General features: G+C 41.8%; 26 non-coding genes across 26 annotated transcripts; all 26 read right to left on the bottom strand.

Annotated features, from left to right (window-relative positions):
• Positions 1 to 7894: 7894 nt before the first annotated feature.
• Positions 7895 to 7976, bottom strand: TRNAS-CGA (transfer RNA serine (anticodon CGA)). Its single transcript has one exon. It is a non-coding gene; the product is annotated as a tRNA-Ser (tRNA).
• Positions 7977 to 8045: 69 nt separating this feature from the next.
• TRNAS-UGA (transfer RNA serine (anticodon UGA)) lies at positions 8046 to 8127 on the bottom strand. The gene has a single exon. It is a non-coding gene; the product is annotated as a tRNA-Ser (tRNA).
• Positions 8128 to 8192: 65 nt separating this feature from the next.
• TRNAS-UGA (transfer RNA serine (anticodon UGA)) lies at positions 8193 to 8274 on the bottom strand. Its single transcript has one exon. It is a non-coding gene; the product is annotated as a tRNA-Ser (tRNA).
• Positions 8275 to 8339: 65 nt separating this feature from the next.
• On the bottom strand, positions 8340 to 8421 carry TRNAS-UGA (transfer RNA serine (anticodon UGA)). Its single transcript has one exon. It is a non-coding gene; the product is annotated as a tRNA-Ser (tRNA).
• Positions 8422 to 8486: 65 nt separating this feature from the next.
• TRNAS-UGA (transfer RNA serine (anticodon UGA)) lies at positions 8487 to 8568 on the bottom strand. The gene has a single exon. It is a non-coding gene; the product is annotated as a tRNA-Ser (tRNA).
• Positions 8569 to 8633: 65 nt separating this feature from the next.
• On the bottom strand, positions 8634 to 8715 carry TRNAS-UGA (transfer RNA serine (anticodon UGA)). Its single transcript has one exon. It is a non-coding gene; the product is annotated as a tRNA-Ser (tRNA).
• A 65-nt stretch (positions 8716 to 8780) lies between these two features.
• TRNAS-UGA (transfer RNA serine (anticodon UGA)) lies at positions 8781 to 8862 on the bottom strand. The gene has a single exon. It is a non-coding gene; the product is annotated as a tRNA-Ser (tRNA).
• Positions 8863 to 8927: 65 nt separating this feature from the next.
• Positions 8928 to 9009, bottom strand: TRNAS-CGA (transfer RNA serine (anticodon CGA)). The gene has a single exon. It is a non-coding gene; the product is annotated as a tRNA-Ser (tRNA).
• A 65-nt stretch (positions 9010 to 9074) lies between these two features.
• Positions 9075 to 9156, bottom strand: TRNAS-UGA (transfer RNA serine (anticodon UGA)). Its single transcript has one exon. It is a non-coding gene; the product is annotated as a tRNA-Ser (tRNA).
• Positions 9157 to 9221: 65 nt separating this feature from the next.
• TRNAL-UAA (transfer RNA leucine (anticodon UAA)) lies at positions 9222 to 9303 on the bottom strand. The gene has a single exon. It is a non-coding gene; the product is annotated as a tRNA-Leu (tRNA).
• A 65-nt stretch (positions 9304 to 9368) lies between these two features.
• On the bottom strand, positions 9369 to 9450 carry TRNAS-CGA (transfer RNA serine (anticodon CGA)). The gene has a single exon. It is a non-coding gene; the product is annotated as a tRNA-Ser (tRNA).
• A 65-nt stretch (positions 9451 to 9515) lies between these two features.
• Positions 9516 to 9597, bottom strand: TRNAS-UGA (transfer RNA serine (anticodon UGA)). The gene has a single exon. It is a non-coding gene; the product is annotated as a tRNA-Ser (tRNA).
• A 65-nt stretch (positions 9598 to 9662) lies between these two features.
• On the bottom strand, positions 9663 to 9744 carry TRNAS-UGA (transfer RNA serine (anticodon UGA)). Its single transcript has one exon. It is a non-coding gene; the product is annotated as a tRNA-Ser (tRNA).
• A 65-nt stretch (positions 9745 to 9809) lies between these two features.
• TRNAS-CGA (transfer RNA serine (anticodon CGA)) lies at positions 9810 to 9891 on the bottom strand. Its single transcript has one exon. It is a non-coding gene; the product is annotated as a tRNA-Ser (tRNA).
• Positions 9892 to 9956: 65 nt separating this feature from the next.
• Positions 9957 to 10038, bottom strand: TRNAS-CGA (transfer RNA serine (anticodon CGA)). The gene has a single exon. It is a non-coding gene; the product is annotated as a tRNA-Ser (tRNA).
• Positions 10039 to 10107: 69 nt separating this feature from the next.
• On the bottom strand, positions 10108 to 10189 carry TRNAS-CGA (transfer RNA serine (anticodon CGA)). Its single transcript has one exon. It is a non-coding gene; the product is annotated as a tRNA-Ser (tRNA).
• A 65-nt stretch (positions 10190 to 10254) lies between these two features.
• Positions 10255 to 10336, bottom strand: TRNAS-CGA (transfer RNA serine (anticodon CGA)). Its single transcript has one exon. It is a non-coding gene; the product is annotated as a tRNA-Ser (tRNA).
• A 64-nt stretch (positions 10337 to 10400) lies between these two features.
• Positions 10401 to 10482, bottom strand: TRNAS-UGA (transfer RNA serine (anticodon UGA)). Its single transcript has one exon. It is a non-coding gene; the product is annotated as a tRNA-Ser (tRNA).
• A 65-nt stretch (positions 10483 to 10547) lies between these two features.
• On the bottom strand, positions 10548 to 10629 carry TRNAS-UGA (transfer RNA serine (anticodon UGA)). Its single transcript has one exon. It is a non-coding gene; the product is annotated as a tRNA-Ser (tRNA).
• Positions 10630 to 10694: 65 nt separating this feature from the next.
• TRNAS-UGA (transfer RNA serine (anticodon UGA)) lies at positions 10695 to 10776 on the bottom strand. The gene has a single exon. It is a non-coding gene; the product is annotated as a tRNA-Ser (tRNA).
• A 65-nt stretch (positions 10777 to 10841) lies between these two features.
• TRNAS-CGA (transfer RNA serine (anticodon CGA)) lies at positions 10842 to 10923 on the bottom strand. Its single transcript has one exon. It is a non-coding gene; the product is annotated as a tRNA-Ser (tRNA).
• Positions 10924 to 10988: 65 nt separating this feature from the next.
• Positions 10989 to 11070, bottom strand: TRNAS-UGA (transfer RNA serine (anticodon UGA)). Its single transcript has one exon. It is a non-coding gene; the product is annotated as a tRNA-Ser (tRNA).
• Positions 11071 to 11135: 65 nt separating this feature from the next.
• TRNAL-UAA (transfer RNA leucine (anticodon UAA)) lies at positions 11136 to 11217 on the bottom strand. Its single transcript has one exon. It is a non-coding gene; the product is annotated as a tRNA-Leu (tRNA).
• A 65-nt stretch (positions 11218 to 11282) lies between these two features.
• Positions 11283 to 11364, bottom strand: TRNAS-CGA (transfer RNA serine (anticodon CGA)). Its single transcript has one exon. It is a non-coding gene; the product is annotated as a tRNA-Ser (tRNA).
• Positions 11365 to 11429: 65 nt separating this feature from the next.
• Positions 11430 to 11511, bottom strand: TRNAS-UGA (transfer RNA serine (anticodon UGA)). Its single transcript has one exon. It is a non-coding gene; the product is annotated as a tRNA-Ser (tRNA).
• A 65-nt stretch (positions 11512 to 11576) lies between these two features.
• Positions 11577 to 11658, bottom strand: TRNAS-UGA (transfer RNA serine (anticodon UGA)). Its single transcript has one exon. It is a non-coding gene; the product is annotated as a tRNA-Ser (tRNA).
• Between the last annotated feature and the right edge of the window lie 2760 nt (positions 11659 to 14418).

The following is a 14418-nucleotide window of genomic DNA, read 5'->3' as shown; positions in this document are numbered from 1 at the left end:
TCAGAAATAAGATACCTATTGGCAGGGCCGCAACTGGATACTTGCTTGGTTAGCCGGGGTAACCACTCATTTAGGCACTCCCACCCCCGTAATGCTGAAGGATAGCTTGAATGGTGAAATTTGCACCCCCTTTTGTGATGCGCCCGGGGCACCAGACCCGCCTGCTACCACCTCTACTTGTGGCCCTGGCTATTGGTAATATTATGGCCATTCTAATATTCAATGGCTTCTCCTTAGAGTGTTGTTACAGGCTTTATCTCATCAACCGTTCGTTATAGTGGTATGGTTCTAGTTTCAAAAATTCTCAAAATGCGACCAGAATTCACCCTGTACGAGTTTTGAGGATGAAAACACAGTGTACACAACATAAAAAAAATGTAAATTTTTATACGGTCCCCCGTCTTGTAACTTCCAATTAGACAATCTTTCTCTTCTGAGCCCAACAAACAAATTACATGTTTTTAACTGCATTATTCCCTGTGAATTATTTAAATTAAAAAATCGGAGATAGGTCCGAGCTTATGAGAATTTCGCGGCCCAATGCAAAAAAATTTGCGGCCCCCTCTAAAAATTGTTTATATAGTTGCTCCCCTCAAATATACGTTGCAATTCGATAACTTTGATAATTTTTCGAATTTTTTACTGTTGTTTTTATTTAATTAATGTAAATTAATAGAAGCAAAGGAATCAAGTACTGGAATTCCATGAACCCCCACGAGGGTGGGGCTGACAGGCAGGATCGTCGTAATAGCATCATGGGCCCCCGAGTCAAGGGATTTTTTGGAGGCCCTACCTGAAAAATTCAACTACGCCTCGTTTTTCTGAGGCACCTCTTATCTTGAGGCCCTTCGCGCACTGCCCGGGGTGGGGGCATGGGCAGATGTACGGGTGCGGGGCGGGAGCATCCCCCCCCCCCCAATGTCAAAGTGGAATCGATTGATCAAATGGATATAGGCCCTATGTATATATGAAATGATATCATCATCAACGTGCCCCCCAGATTTCCAAGTCTATATCTTGGGTGGGGGGCATGTGTTAAGACGGCACTGCCTAAGGTTCGCACCAGGCGTCCTCCTTTTTCAGTTTTGAATCTGGTAAGCCTATCCGATGACTACATAACCCGTATTTTCACTTATTTGTTTGATCATCCATATTGTCCGAATTTTTTTGTGGAAAGAAATAATTATTTTTTCTACATAAAAAAATCGATTGTTGCAAATGTACGAATTTTGTTAAAGAAATTTTCGTCTCATAAAAAAATTTTATGTTAAAAAAATAAACTCTCTCTCTCTTTTCATCATTACATGAGTTGCCTGAAATTTCGAGATTAGATGGCAGCACCAACAGTATATAAATCAAGTCTCCATCGAGCTTATATTATTGGAGAGCGGAGCTAAAGCCGGGTTTTGCTAGGAGCAGGTTTTCTGTGCCGCGTTTAACGTTAAAGCCGGGTTTTCCTACGAGCATGTTACCTGCACCGTGTGCAGCGTGAAAACGCTGATTGGTTAAAAAACGTGAATTTCAGGTTTTTAACCAATCAGCGATTTCACGCTGCACGCACCGTAGAAAACCTTTTCCTAGGAAAACCCGGCTTAACCGCCCAGCGCGACACGTCGTCCACTCACCAATAAGAAAAACAGCATGACTATTTTCCTACAACAGAGCGCAATACGCCTCACGACAGCGCTTTACGTCGGGCGTGATTGGCCGACTGCTTGCTTCTGGAGGAGTCAAATGCGTCGTGCGCCGCGGTTTTGCCGATATTCTCTTCACTCTCTTGCGTGTTTTCTTTCCCTTCCCTTCAAACCATAACATGCAGACGACAGAGTAGCTGACGCCAAGGCCATATACTATACATAATATAGCCGCCCTGATCTGATGCGCCATGCTAGGAAACACAAACGCGTAGCGTAATCATGTAACGCGTTTCTGCCGGCGCGAAATGGTCTAATTCGGTTCACGCGGCGCAAGAAACCTATTCCTAGGAAAACCCGGCTTAACGAGAAAGAGCGGCAGCCCCGACTGGAGAGAGTATGACGACAGCGGTCGCCGCCTTGGCAGTGCTGAGAACAGTGTCCCCCAACATATTTCAAATACAAATACAACGCCACAATAGGCAAAATGCCCATCGAGGTGGCTGAGAAAAGGCTGGAAAAGGTGGCTTTCGTCGGAACATCACGTGCAATTGATCACGTGACTCGGTGAAAACAAACACAATCCCCCGTTATTTTCTTATGGCATCCATAGTAATTTAAAACAAAAAAATGAAAGAAATAATTTCAGCATCGATGAGATAATTCCAGAATTAATGAAAGAGATAATTCCAGAATTAATGAAAGAGATAATTCCAGAATTAATGAAAAAGAGATGATTCCAAAATTAATGAGAGACAATTCCAAAATTAATGAGAGACAATTCCAAAATTAATGAGAGACAATTCCAAAATTAATGAGACAATTCCAGAATGGAAAATTTCAGAATCAATGAAGGAAAAGTCAAGAATTAATGAAGGAAAATTCAAGAATTGATGAAAGAAAATTCAAGAATTGAAAGAAAATTCCAGAATTAATGAAGGGAAATCCAGAATTGATGAACGAAAATTCCAGAATTAATGAAGGGAAATCCAGAATTGATGAAAGAAAATTCCAGAATTAATGGAGGAAAATTCCAGAATTAATGGAGGAAAATTCCAGAATTAATGGAGGAAAATTCCAGAATTAATGGAGGAAAATTCCAGAATTAATGAATTAAAATCCAGAATTGATGAAGGGAAATTCCAGAATTAATGAAGGAAAATCCAGAATTGATGGAGGAAAATTCCAGAATTAATGAATGAAAATTCCAGAATTAATGAAGGAAAATTTCAGAATTAATGAAGGAAAATCCAGAATTGATGAAGGAAAATTCAAGAATTGATGAAAGAAATGATTCCAGTATTAATGAAAAATAAATAATTTAATCTTTTTTCACCTTTAGATGAGTTCTCTTTTTTTTAATCTTTAAAACCCAATATTTTTAAAGACCGAACTGTACATTTCTATGGGCAAATTGCGAAGCGGGAACTTCGTTTTCACCGGGTCACGTGATTTCCTGGCATTTGATGTCGTTTGCCGTCGCGTCAGCTGGATGCTCCCTCCAGTTATAAGCTCAATGCAAGCCTCAGAATCTCTGTCGTCTGCTTCTCTCCAGGTTACTTGTTTTTAACGTCTCCTTGTGTCCTGAAAAAATGACTGAACTGGAAGTTCAAACTGCCAGTTCTGTTTGTGAGCTTAGCTTGTAGGGAACCGAACAAACCGTCTGTCGTCTGCTCCTTGAGAGGTTCTTTGTTTTGGACGTCTCCTTATGCTCGTATAAAATAACCGAACTTTCAGTTTAAATTTCCAGTTCAGTTTGTCGACTTTGTTTATAAGGAACTGAGCGGAATAAAGAATATAGCTTTTTTAATTGAAACTTCTTCATAACCTCATGAATCACTTTTAAATTTGAGATTAGATGGCAGCACCTACTATGACGTGGCGTGTGGAAATCACTGAGCTGAGATGTATCAAAAATTGTATTTTTTCTTGGGGCAGTAGTTTTGACGCCCTCCCCCTTTCTGTTTTCGTTTGCTCCCCATCTCTGCCCATGCGCCGAGGTAACATTTTATTTATTTTATTTTTTAATCTATTCATCTGGATTCGAGACTATATTATGTATGCATATTTCTTGCGTTTAAACCTTATGCATTTGTTTCTGTTTTGTGTGCGTATCTCCAATAATCTAATTACTAATATTTGTACTTGCCATTCACTGGTGTATTGATAGGTACGACTGTGCAAATCATTAAAGGTTCAGTTCAGATGTCAGGACCAGCTTATATCCTCTAGAGCAGTGTTTCTTAACATTTTTTTGCCCGTGGCCCCCTTTGAACCATATTTTTTTCTTCGTGGCTCCCCTGTCTTACCTAGAGTTTTCGACCCTCATCTAGAAGCAAGATTCTTTATACGTATTGAATTGATTTTTTCAGTGAATTTATACTGAACGGAAATTTTGCAAATAAGATTGGTCTCCAGACCACTGGCCTAGAATTTATTGAGCTCCCCACTAATCAGAGTTCTATTCAGGACCGTCTGAACATCAAGGGTGCCTCCTTAGGCAAAGTGATGCTATGGTAGTCACATAATTAGCTGGAAATAAACAGCGCGCATATTTCCTACGTATTTTCAAAATTTATTGTACTATACAAAATATAAGGTGGGGTCATTTACGGACATGAGACCCCCTGGCATGACCCCTCACAAGAGTGGGACTGACAGAGCTGCACCCCGGAGCCTGATATGGTTTTCATCATTTTTGTTTTTCACACTATAAATTTAATATAGAGGAGGGGGGGTCTGTGAAAAATCTAGCCGAGGGCCTGCGAAAAACCCCATCCTAGGGAACCTGCTGCAAAATGTAGGCGGTGAGGCCCGGGGGGGGGTCTATGCCCAAAGACTGCCCTGGTTTTATGGGTGGCTTTGTTGGATTCTATAAATAAGTTTATTGTCACTAAAAAAAAAATATAAAAGCTTTATTTGTACCCACCTTAATTTTTCTTCTCAACTCTCTACAGACCTCCAAACCACCTGTCATAGCACCTTTCTCTATTTTCTTCCGTGGCCCCCTTCGAAGTATCCCAGTACCACTAGGGGGGGCCATATGGCCCCCGGTTGAGAACCACTGCTCTAGAGTAGGGGTCTTCGAAACAGCTTGAGACTGTGATGGGCAAAGCATATCAACTGCAGACTGAAGGCATTCTTTAACGAATTCTCCATCAACAAAGGGCTTCCCACGTTTCGCAATTTTTTCTGCTATTATTTAACTAACACGAACACAGTTTTCAGACTGTTCATTTCTTCCGAAGAATAATGACTGTTGGCAGTTCAGCTTCGATTTCAGTTCATTGACTTTTTCACTTCAAAAAAATGCCCCTCCAATCCAGAATACTTCGCACTATGCTTGGTATCGTAATGTCTCTTAATAATGTATTCTTCATCATGGCTACGCTCTCATTGCAAATGAGACAAACTGCTTTAGCCTTGTGTTCGACGAAAAAAATAAAGGGATGATCACTTTTCTTGGAAAAATCCCTTTTTCCTCAACTTTCCTTTTTTTTTGCTATCACGCCATCGTGCACTCATTTAAAGACTAAAAGGCTTCTGATCAAAGGTTTCAAAGACAAAAAACACAAGTAAACTAACTGTACCAATATTGTACAAATCCTTCTTCCAACCAATCAAGATGCATAAATTCATCTGCTCCTTTCCCAACCATGCACCCGAGAAATACGATACCACGGAAGTTCCGTTCATTTCTGCTTTCTCCAACTCATGGAGAATGGGATGTACTTGAAGTTATTTATGGTGATGTGTATGGTGTGGTTTCTTTTGCGTTAAAGGCCTTATTAAAAAGCTAAATACTGTACACTGATCAGCCTGTCCTTGTTATAAGTCTATATGAAGCTGGGTGACTTTTTTTTTTTCGTCGAAATCTTCGTTTTACCCTATTTTTGAATGATATTGCGTCAATCGATCGAAATGCCACGGGTTGAAGACCCCCTACTCTAGAAGGACCAGAGCGGGGGGTCACGGTTGGTCTGGTGGTGGGAGAATCGAATTGTGTTAGTTCGTTGGATCGTTCCGTATTTTACGGGACAAGAAAATTTTCCAATATTATTCGGTCCTTACCTATCGCCCCCACCCCTGGATCCGTTCCTGAGCAAAGGCAGACATCTTTAGCCGGGTAAGGAGCTGAGACAGACATCTTAAACTGCGAAATGAGTGGAGGAAGAAATATTCAGCTCCGAATGGAGCGGAGGTACAGGCATATTCAGCTGCGAATAAAGCCAAGGCAGAGATCTTCAGCGGCGAATGCAGCCTAGGCAGAGATCTTCAGCTGCGAATGGAACGAAGGCAGGTATTTTCAGCTGCGAATAAAGCTGTGGCAGACATCTTCAGCTTCGAATGGAGTGAAGGCAGGCGAATCCAGGACGATGTGTCGGAGAAGCGACTTACTGTGTAGGTGCATTGGATCATCCGTATTTCACGGGACAGACAAATTTCTCCCATATTATTCGGCTCTTGGGAGGGGCGATCGTCCCGTCTGGATCCGAACGTGGGCACTGCTCTAAGAGGAGTGAGATATCAAGATGATGGCGGCATGGTCCCCACATCCTAGAGCGGGGACTCTAGGCCGGGATCTTTTGCAGGGATCCCCGGTCAGACTTTTCACGGGCCCCTTCTGTAGTTAATTTATAGTGTGTAAAAGTAAAAATGATGAGAAAGACTTTGAGCTAGAAAAAGGTAAGAGAAAGCTTTTAGATAAATAAAGTGAGTTCTCAGAAATATCCAGATCATATATTCAATCTTCGACACAGTCACGGATCCACAGCGAGGAGTCAGGAGGGGTGGCTAATTGTAAAGATTGTAGTAATTGTGTGAGATTGTAGTAATTGTGTGAGATTGTAGTAATTGTGTGAGATTGTAGTAATTGTGTGAGATTGTAGTAATTGTGTGAGATTGTAGTAATTGTGTGAGATTGTAGTAATTGTGTGAGATTGTAGTAATTGTGTGAGATTGTAGTAATTGTGTGAGATTGTAGTAATTGTGTGAGATTGTAGTAATTGTGTGAGATTGTAGTAATTGTGTGAGATTGTAGTAATTGTGTGAGATTGTAGGATTGTCCTGTATTTTACGGGACAGGCCAAGTTTTACCATATTATACGCATTTTGCGAGGGTGATTACTCCCTACCCTACTTCTGGATCCACTGCTCGTCTTAGATTAGTTACTTCTGAAATACGAAGTTTCATTCAATTTTTTTTGCATTGATAGATTCAACATTGTGTAAAATATACGTATGGGGGGGGGGGGGGCACCAAAATCATTTAAGTGCTTAGGGCCTTCAAACATCTTAATCCGGCCCTGGTTTCATGTTAGACCATGAATTCTTTGATGGCAATTGTTTGTATTGTTGTGTACTATCACCTCTTAAACTTTTTCTCATCTTTTCTGAATCAGCCTGTATTTAGAAGAACAAATACTAAGAAATGTCTTTCATTTTGAAATTTAAGAACTATATACAGGGCGTCCATAATTAAAAGACCTTATTTTAAAGTAGCCTATAGGCGAAACCAGTCATTGGAAAATTGTTAACTTTTGTGGAGGGCTTCATAAAGTGATGGGAAACTGTTTCGGGGGGAAGAACATTCTTAACACACACTGCAATGTGTGAAGATTGTGTCTGCAAGGCAGTGACGTGCTTGCAGAGCCGGAACAATTTCGTTTTGTAACAGCAATGTATATCGCTTCCTGGTGTGGTGATCGAACATGTCACTGGACCTCAGGGTCGGATTAATCATTCAGCAAAATAAGCACGTGCTTACAGTGGCGGATTAAAGTCGGTCGAGGCCCCGGGCGCAAAAGAAAATAATGGGCCCTTAAGTTAAAAAAAAGTGGGAAGTTTGGGAGCCCCGGCGCGCGCCCGCCGTTCAATCCGCCACTGTAACGGCATAGTATAATTTCACGCAGTTGGCGCAGGAGAGATTCGAACATCATAACAATATAATCCTTCTTAAACTCATTGACGCCAAAGTATAATTTTACGCAGAATTCGAACCTACGTGGGAAATTCAAATGTATTTCCAAGTCCATCGGGGCTTAACTACTCGACCGCGATCTCACAGCGATAAAATTTCTCTTTCCCCTCATTAACGGAAGAGTATAATCGCACGTTGCCGAGAGGGTTCGAACCAACGTGGGAAATTCCCAATGGATTTCAAGTCCATCGCCTTAACCACTCGACCACGACTGCTGCGAATTCAAGCCTCATAGCAATAGAATTTTTCTTAAATGTATTAAAGGCAAAGTAAAATTTCACGCAGTCGGCAGAATTCGAACCTACGCGGGAAATTCCCAACGGATTTCGAGTCCATCGCCTTAACCACTCGGCCACCACTGCTGCGAATTCAAGCCTCATAGCAATACAATTTTTCTTAAATGTACATATTAAAGGCGAAGTATAATTTCACGCAGTCGGCAGGATTCGAACCTACGCGGGAAATTCCCAATGGATTTCAAGTCCACCGCCTTAACCACTCGGCCACGACTGCTGCGAACTCAATCCTCATAGCAATAGAATTTTTCTTCAATGTATTAAAGGCAAAGTAAAATTTCACGCTGTCGGCAGGATTCGAACCTACGCGGGAAATTCCCAATGGATTTCAAGTCCATCGCCTTAACCACTCGGCCACGACTGCTGCGAATTCAATCCTCATAGCAATAGAATTTTTCTTCAATGTATTAAAGGCAAAGTAAAATTTCACGCAGTCGGCAGGATTCGAACCTACGCGGGAAATTCCCAATGGATTTCAAGTCCATCGCCTTAACCACTCGGCCACGACTGCTGCGAATTCAATCCTCATAGCAATAGAATTTTTCTTCAATGTATTAAAGGCAAAGTAAAATTTCACGCAGTCGGCAGGATTCGACCCTACGCGGGAAATTCCCAATGGATTTCAAGTCCATCGCCTTAACCACTCGGCCACGACTGCTGCGAACTCAATCCTCATAGCAATAGAATTTTTCTTCAATGTATTAAAGGCAAAGTAAAATTTCACGCAGTCGGCAGGATTCGAACCTACGCGGGAAATTCCCAATGGATTTCAAGTCCATCGCCTTAACCACTCGGCCACGACTGCTGCGAACGCAATCCTCATAGCAATAGAATTTTTCTTCAATGTATTAAAGGCAAAGTAAAATTTCACGCAGTCGGCAGGATTCGAACCTACGCGGGAAATTCCCAATGGATTTCAAGTCCATCGCCTTAACCACTCGGCCACGACTGCTGCGAACTCAATCCTCATAGCAATAGAATTTTTCTTCAATGTATTAAAGGCAAAGTAAAATTTCACGCAGTCGGCAGGATTCGAATCTACGTGGGAAATTCCCAATGGATTTCGAGTCCATCGCCTTAACCACTCGGCCACGACTGCTGCAAACTCAATCCTCATAGCAATACAATTTTTCTTAAATGTATTAAAGGCAAAGTAAAATTTCACGCTGTCGGCAGGATTCGAACCTACGCGGGAAATTCCCAATGGATTTCAAGTCCATCGCCTTAACCACTCGGCCACGACTGCTGCGAATTCAATCTTCATAGCAATAGAATTTTTCTTCAATGTATTAAAGGCAAAGTAAAATTTCACGCAGTCGGCAGGATTCGAACCTACGCGGGAAATTCCCAGTGGATTTTAAGTCCATCGCCTTAACCACTCTTCCACGACTGCTGCGAATTCAATCCTCATAGCAATAGAATTTTTCTTCAATGTATTAAAGGCAAAGTAAAATTTCACGCAGTCGGCAGGATTCGAACCTACGCGGGAAATTCCCAATGGATTTCGAGTCCATCGCCTTAACCACTCGGCCACGACTGCTGCGAATTCAATCCTCATAGCAATAGAATTTTTCTTCAATGTATTAAAGGCAAAGTAAAATTTCACGCAGTCGGCAGGATTCGAACCTACGCGGGAAATTCCCAATGGATTTCAAGTCCATCGCCTTAACCACTCGGCCACGACTGCTGCGAACTCAATCCTCATAGCAATAGAATTTTTCTTCAATGTATTAAAGGCAAAGTAAAATCTCACGCAGTCGGCAGGATTCGACCCTACGCGGGAAATTCCCAATGGATTTCAAGTCCATCGCCTTAACCACTCGGCCACGACTGCTGCGAACTCAATCCTCATAGCAATAGAATTTTTCTTCAATGTATTAAAGGCAAAGTAAAATTTCACGCAGTCGGCAGGATTCGAACCAACGCGGGAAATTTACAATGGATTTCGGGACCATCGCCTTAACCACTCGGCCACGACTGCTGCGAATTCAAGCCTCATAGCAATAGAATTTTTCTTAAATGTATTAAAGGCAAAGTAAAATTTCACGCAGTCGGCAGGATTCGAATCTACGTGGGAAATTCCCAATGGATTTCGAGTCCATCGCCTTAACCACTCGGCCACGACTGCTGCAAATTCAATCCTCATAGCAATACAATTTTTCTTAAATGTACATATTAAAGGCGAAGTATAATTTCACGCAGTGGGCAGGATTCGAACCTACGCGGGAAATTCCCAATGGATTTCGAGTCCATCGCCTTAACCACTCGGCCACGACTGCTGCGAATTCAAGCCTCATAGCAATAGAATTTTTCTTAAATGTATTAAAGGCAAAGTAAAATTTCACGCAGTCGGCAGAATTCGAACCTACGCGGTATATTCCCAATGGATTTCGAGTCCATCGCCTTAACCACTCGGCCACGACTGCTGCGAATTCAAGCCTCATAGCAATAGAATTTTTCTTAAATAATTAAAGGCGAAATATAATTTCACGCAGTCGGCAGGATTCGAACCTACGCGGGAAATTCCCAATGGATTTCAAGTCCATCGCCTTAACCACTCGGCCACGACTCCTGCGAATTCAATCCTCATAGCAATAGAATTTTTCTTCAATGTATTAAAGGCAAAGTAAAATTTCACGCAGTCGGCAGGATTCGAACCTACGCGGGAAATTCCCAATGGATTTCAAGTCCATCGCCTTAACCACTCGGCCACGACTGCTGCGAACGCAATCCTCATAGCAATAGAATTTTTCTTCAATGTATTAAAGGCAAAGTAAAATTTCACGCAGTCGGCAGGATTCGAACCTACGCGGGAAATTCCCAATGGATTTCAAGTCCATCGCCTTAACCACTCGGCCACGACTGCTGCGAACTCAATCCTCATAGCAATAGAATTTTTCTTCAATGTATTAAAGGCAAAGTAAAATTTCACGCAGTCGGCAGGATTCGAATCTACGTGGGAAATTCCCAATGGATTTCGAGTCCATCGCCTTAACCACTCGGCCACGACTGCTGCAAACTCAATCCTCATAGCAATACAATTTTTCTTAAATGTATTAAAGGCAAAGTAAAATTTCACGCTGTCGGCAGGATTCGAACCTACGCGGGAAATTCCCAATGGATTTCAAGTCCATCGCCTTAACCACTCGGCCACGACTGCTGCGAATTCAATCTTCATAGCAATAGAATTTTTCTTCAATGTATTAAAGGCAAAGTAAAATTTCACGCAGTCGGCAGGATTCGAACCTACGCGGGAAATTCCCAGTGGATTTTAAGTCCATCGCCTTAACCACTCTTCCACGACTGCTGCGAATTCAATCCTCATAGCAATAGAATTTTTCTTCAATGTATTAAAGGCAAAGTAAAATTTCACGCAGTCGGCAGGATTCGAACCTACGCGGGAAATTCCCAATGGATTTCGAGTCCATCGCCTTAACCACTCGGCCACGACTGCTGCGAATTCAATCCTCATAGCAATAGAATTTTTCTTCAATGTATTAAAGGCAAAGTAAAATTTCACGCAGTCGGCAGGATTCGAACCTACGCGGGAAATTCCCAATGGATTTCAAGTCCATCGCCTTAACCACTCGGCCACGACTGCTGCGAATTCAATCCTCATAGCAATAGAATTTTTCTTCAATGTATTAAAGGCAAAGTAAAATTTCACGCAGTCGGCAGGATTCGAACCTACGCGGGAAATTCCCAATGGATTTCAAGTCCATCGCCTTAACCACTCGGCCACCACTGCTGCGAATTCAAGCCTCATAGCAATAGAATTTTTCTTAAATGTATTAACGGCACTGGCGGATTAAAGTCGGTCGAGGCCCCGGGCGCAAAAGAAAATAATGGGCCCTTAAGTTGGAAAGAAGTGGGAAATTTTGGATATTCGAGGCCCCCCCTTTAGAAGTCAGGGCGCTCGGTGCGCCCGCCGTAAAATCCGCCACTGCGTGCTTAAGGCACCAAGAGAAAAGGGGCACCATTAAACTGTCGGCTTTTTTTTATCGTTTCTGTTGCTTAATGTCACAGTATATAAAGTTAAATCCAAGGATATTCACTCAAAATACAAAAATGGAAACACCAAACAGCTATTTAAAGGCAAACACAGCCCACTCAGTAGTTCGAGCGGTGACATAGAAAGGGCATTTAAATCGAAGCTGTGTCTGGTTAGCGATCTAATTAGTTACGCAAAGTGTTAGATAATGCAAAAAATTTTCAAGTGGTAAAATGATTTAAATTTATGATACAATATTTGACGTTTGAAATTAGTTCAGAATTAAAGAAAGACATCGGAATTTAAAAAAAAAAAAATTCCTTATGCAAAATGAAAGCAAATGAACAAATTTTACAAGCAGAAAAAAAATAATTAGTTTTGTCGATATTTTTTACTGTTATCAGTTAATACTGTTTTTACTGTTATGCATAGAAACTTATACGGTAGAGGACTAACCCAAGCCACCAAATTTAGAAGAAAAGACGTGGTCCAGGACCTGGCGCTTGGCCACAGAAGACGACAAAGGGCTCACTAGAGCTACAAAGCCATGGACGTAAATTTTGTGCAATAGGAATTTTTCATCATAATTTTTTAAAATCTGCTATGTACTTTTTGTTTCTTTTTTTTATATTATGTTTTATATCCATGTATTATCCATATATGCATAATAAAGCACCCGACACCGCCCAGCCCCAGTTATGTATTTACGAGGGGGGGGGGGGCTAAAAGCGGGTTATAGCCCAGGGCCGCAAATTCGGAGAGCCGGCAAATTTTGAGAAATTTTTTTTTTTAGTTCGTGTTTCGTAAACGTATGGAAGTGCCATGTGCCATTTCTATCGTAAACAAGATGTAATTATTAGAGCATATCGTTTATTTTTATTTGTTTGTGTTTTCTCCACACAGACTGCTGTTGAAGTAAAAAAGTACTGTATATGATTATATCTAACCTTCGTGTTTACAGTGATATTCGCCACCTTCCCAAATAGTATTGTCGCAAGTAGTGGTGGGCAGGGCCGTCTTAAGAGTATCATGGGCCCCCGGGCCAGTTGATTTTTCAGAGGCCCAAACAAACAAATTCTCGAAATTTCAACCAGATCTCATTTTTGTGAGGCCCCTCTTCGCTTGAAGCCCCCGGGCCGTGCCCGGGTGGGCCCATGCCTTAAGACGGCACTAGCGGTGGGTGGGTGAGTAGGTGTCCAGCGAAGCAAACAGCACTAATTTCAGATTAGACTACTGAAGGTGTTGGAAAAAAAAGACATAGTTCAGCCGACATCCCCTAAGAAGGGGGGGGGGTTTATCTTCATTGGGGGCTGGAGGGTGTTGGTGCAGTGGTCTGGAATGAAAAAAGAAAGGAGTGCTCTTTCAACATCCCTAGATTTTCTGAATACCAGGGGCAAAAAATACCCTCTTTTTCAGTCCTAAAAAATGTCTTCCTGCAGAAGGAATAGACAGGAAAATAAGAATCTTCTGCAAGAAAGATTCTTTTATTGGCGCCGGTCGGAGCTTTGGCGAAAGTCTTTGGGACATGTTTGGGAAACCAGGCAAGGTGTGAACACCAATAAAACAGTGTTAAGTAGCTATAAATCGAATGGATGAATTAGATTACAATACGATTTTTTTAAACTAGTTTGGGAACCGAAATGGGAAGAAGCTGGTCAGTCCAGAACAACATCCGTTTGCAGTCACTAATTAGAATATAAAGAAATCATGGTACAGAATGGTAGGCGGGGTCACGTGATTCCGTTTACTGGTCCTATAAGGATAAGGGGCAGCTCTGCTGTCGTTTAAAGTTTTCCTTAAAACAAATAAGGGGGGGGGGGACGAATGTGGAACGTAGCAGAACAAACATTTTTATGAATTGCACACAGTATTACAAAACACTACATTCGGTTTGTAAAAGAGAGAAGAATATTTCTTGTATTTTAGTTTCACTTTTTAGGTGCAAAGCCATATGAAATTGACTCACATCCTGGTCTTAATACGGTTAAATCGTGTTTTGTCTGCAATCTTTATATTGATCTTTTACTTGCTTTTCAGATGTGCAACAAACACAACAGGTGAATACTTTACATTTTACATTTGCAGCTCAAAATATTTCTGTATATCGGAGATAAAACCATGCGCCAAAAGGGAAATTTTATGAGAGCCGTTTGAAGTGTATTTAAAGTGGATATATCACTGTTATTTATTGAAACAGGATTTCATGTTCTATACATACAGAGTGTGGACCGACAAACTCAGAGGGTTGTTAGCAGACATCAAGAACAAAAACTGCAACGTAACATGGTATCGCAAACCACGTTGAGAGGGTAAAAATCGCGAAAAACGCATGCAGGCTCTGGTGCAATTGCAGCTGAACTCAGCTGTCGATGCATAGTTACACCCTGTATACATATATATACTGTTACTCTCGGGCCTAAAGCCCCCCCCCCCCAGCACGCACTGTAGGGCCATAGCAGCCGGCCTAAAGCCCCCCCCCCCCCAGAACAACACTTAGCCGGGTACCCGAAATGCTGT

Source organism: Pholcus phalangioides, unplaced genomic scaffold, assembly GCF_987345545.1.
Source record: "Pholcus phalangioides strain wild (caught in Gottingen) unplaced genomic scaffold, Ppha-v1.0 ptg000008l_1, whole genome shotgun sequence".
Lineage (NCBI taxonomy): Eukaryota > Metazoa > Arthropoda > Arachnida > Araneae > Pholcidae > Pholcus > Pholcus phalangioides.
The sequence above is the reverse complement of the archived record's forward strand: the minus strand, read 5'-3'. Positions and strand labels throughout refer to the sequence as shown.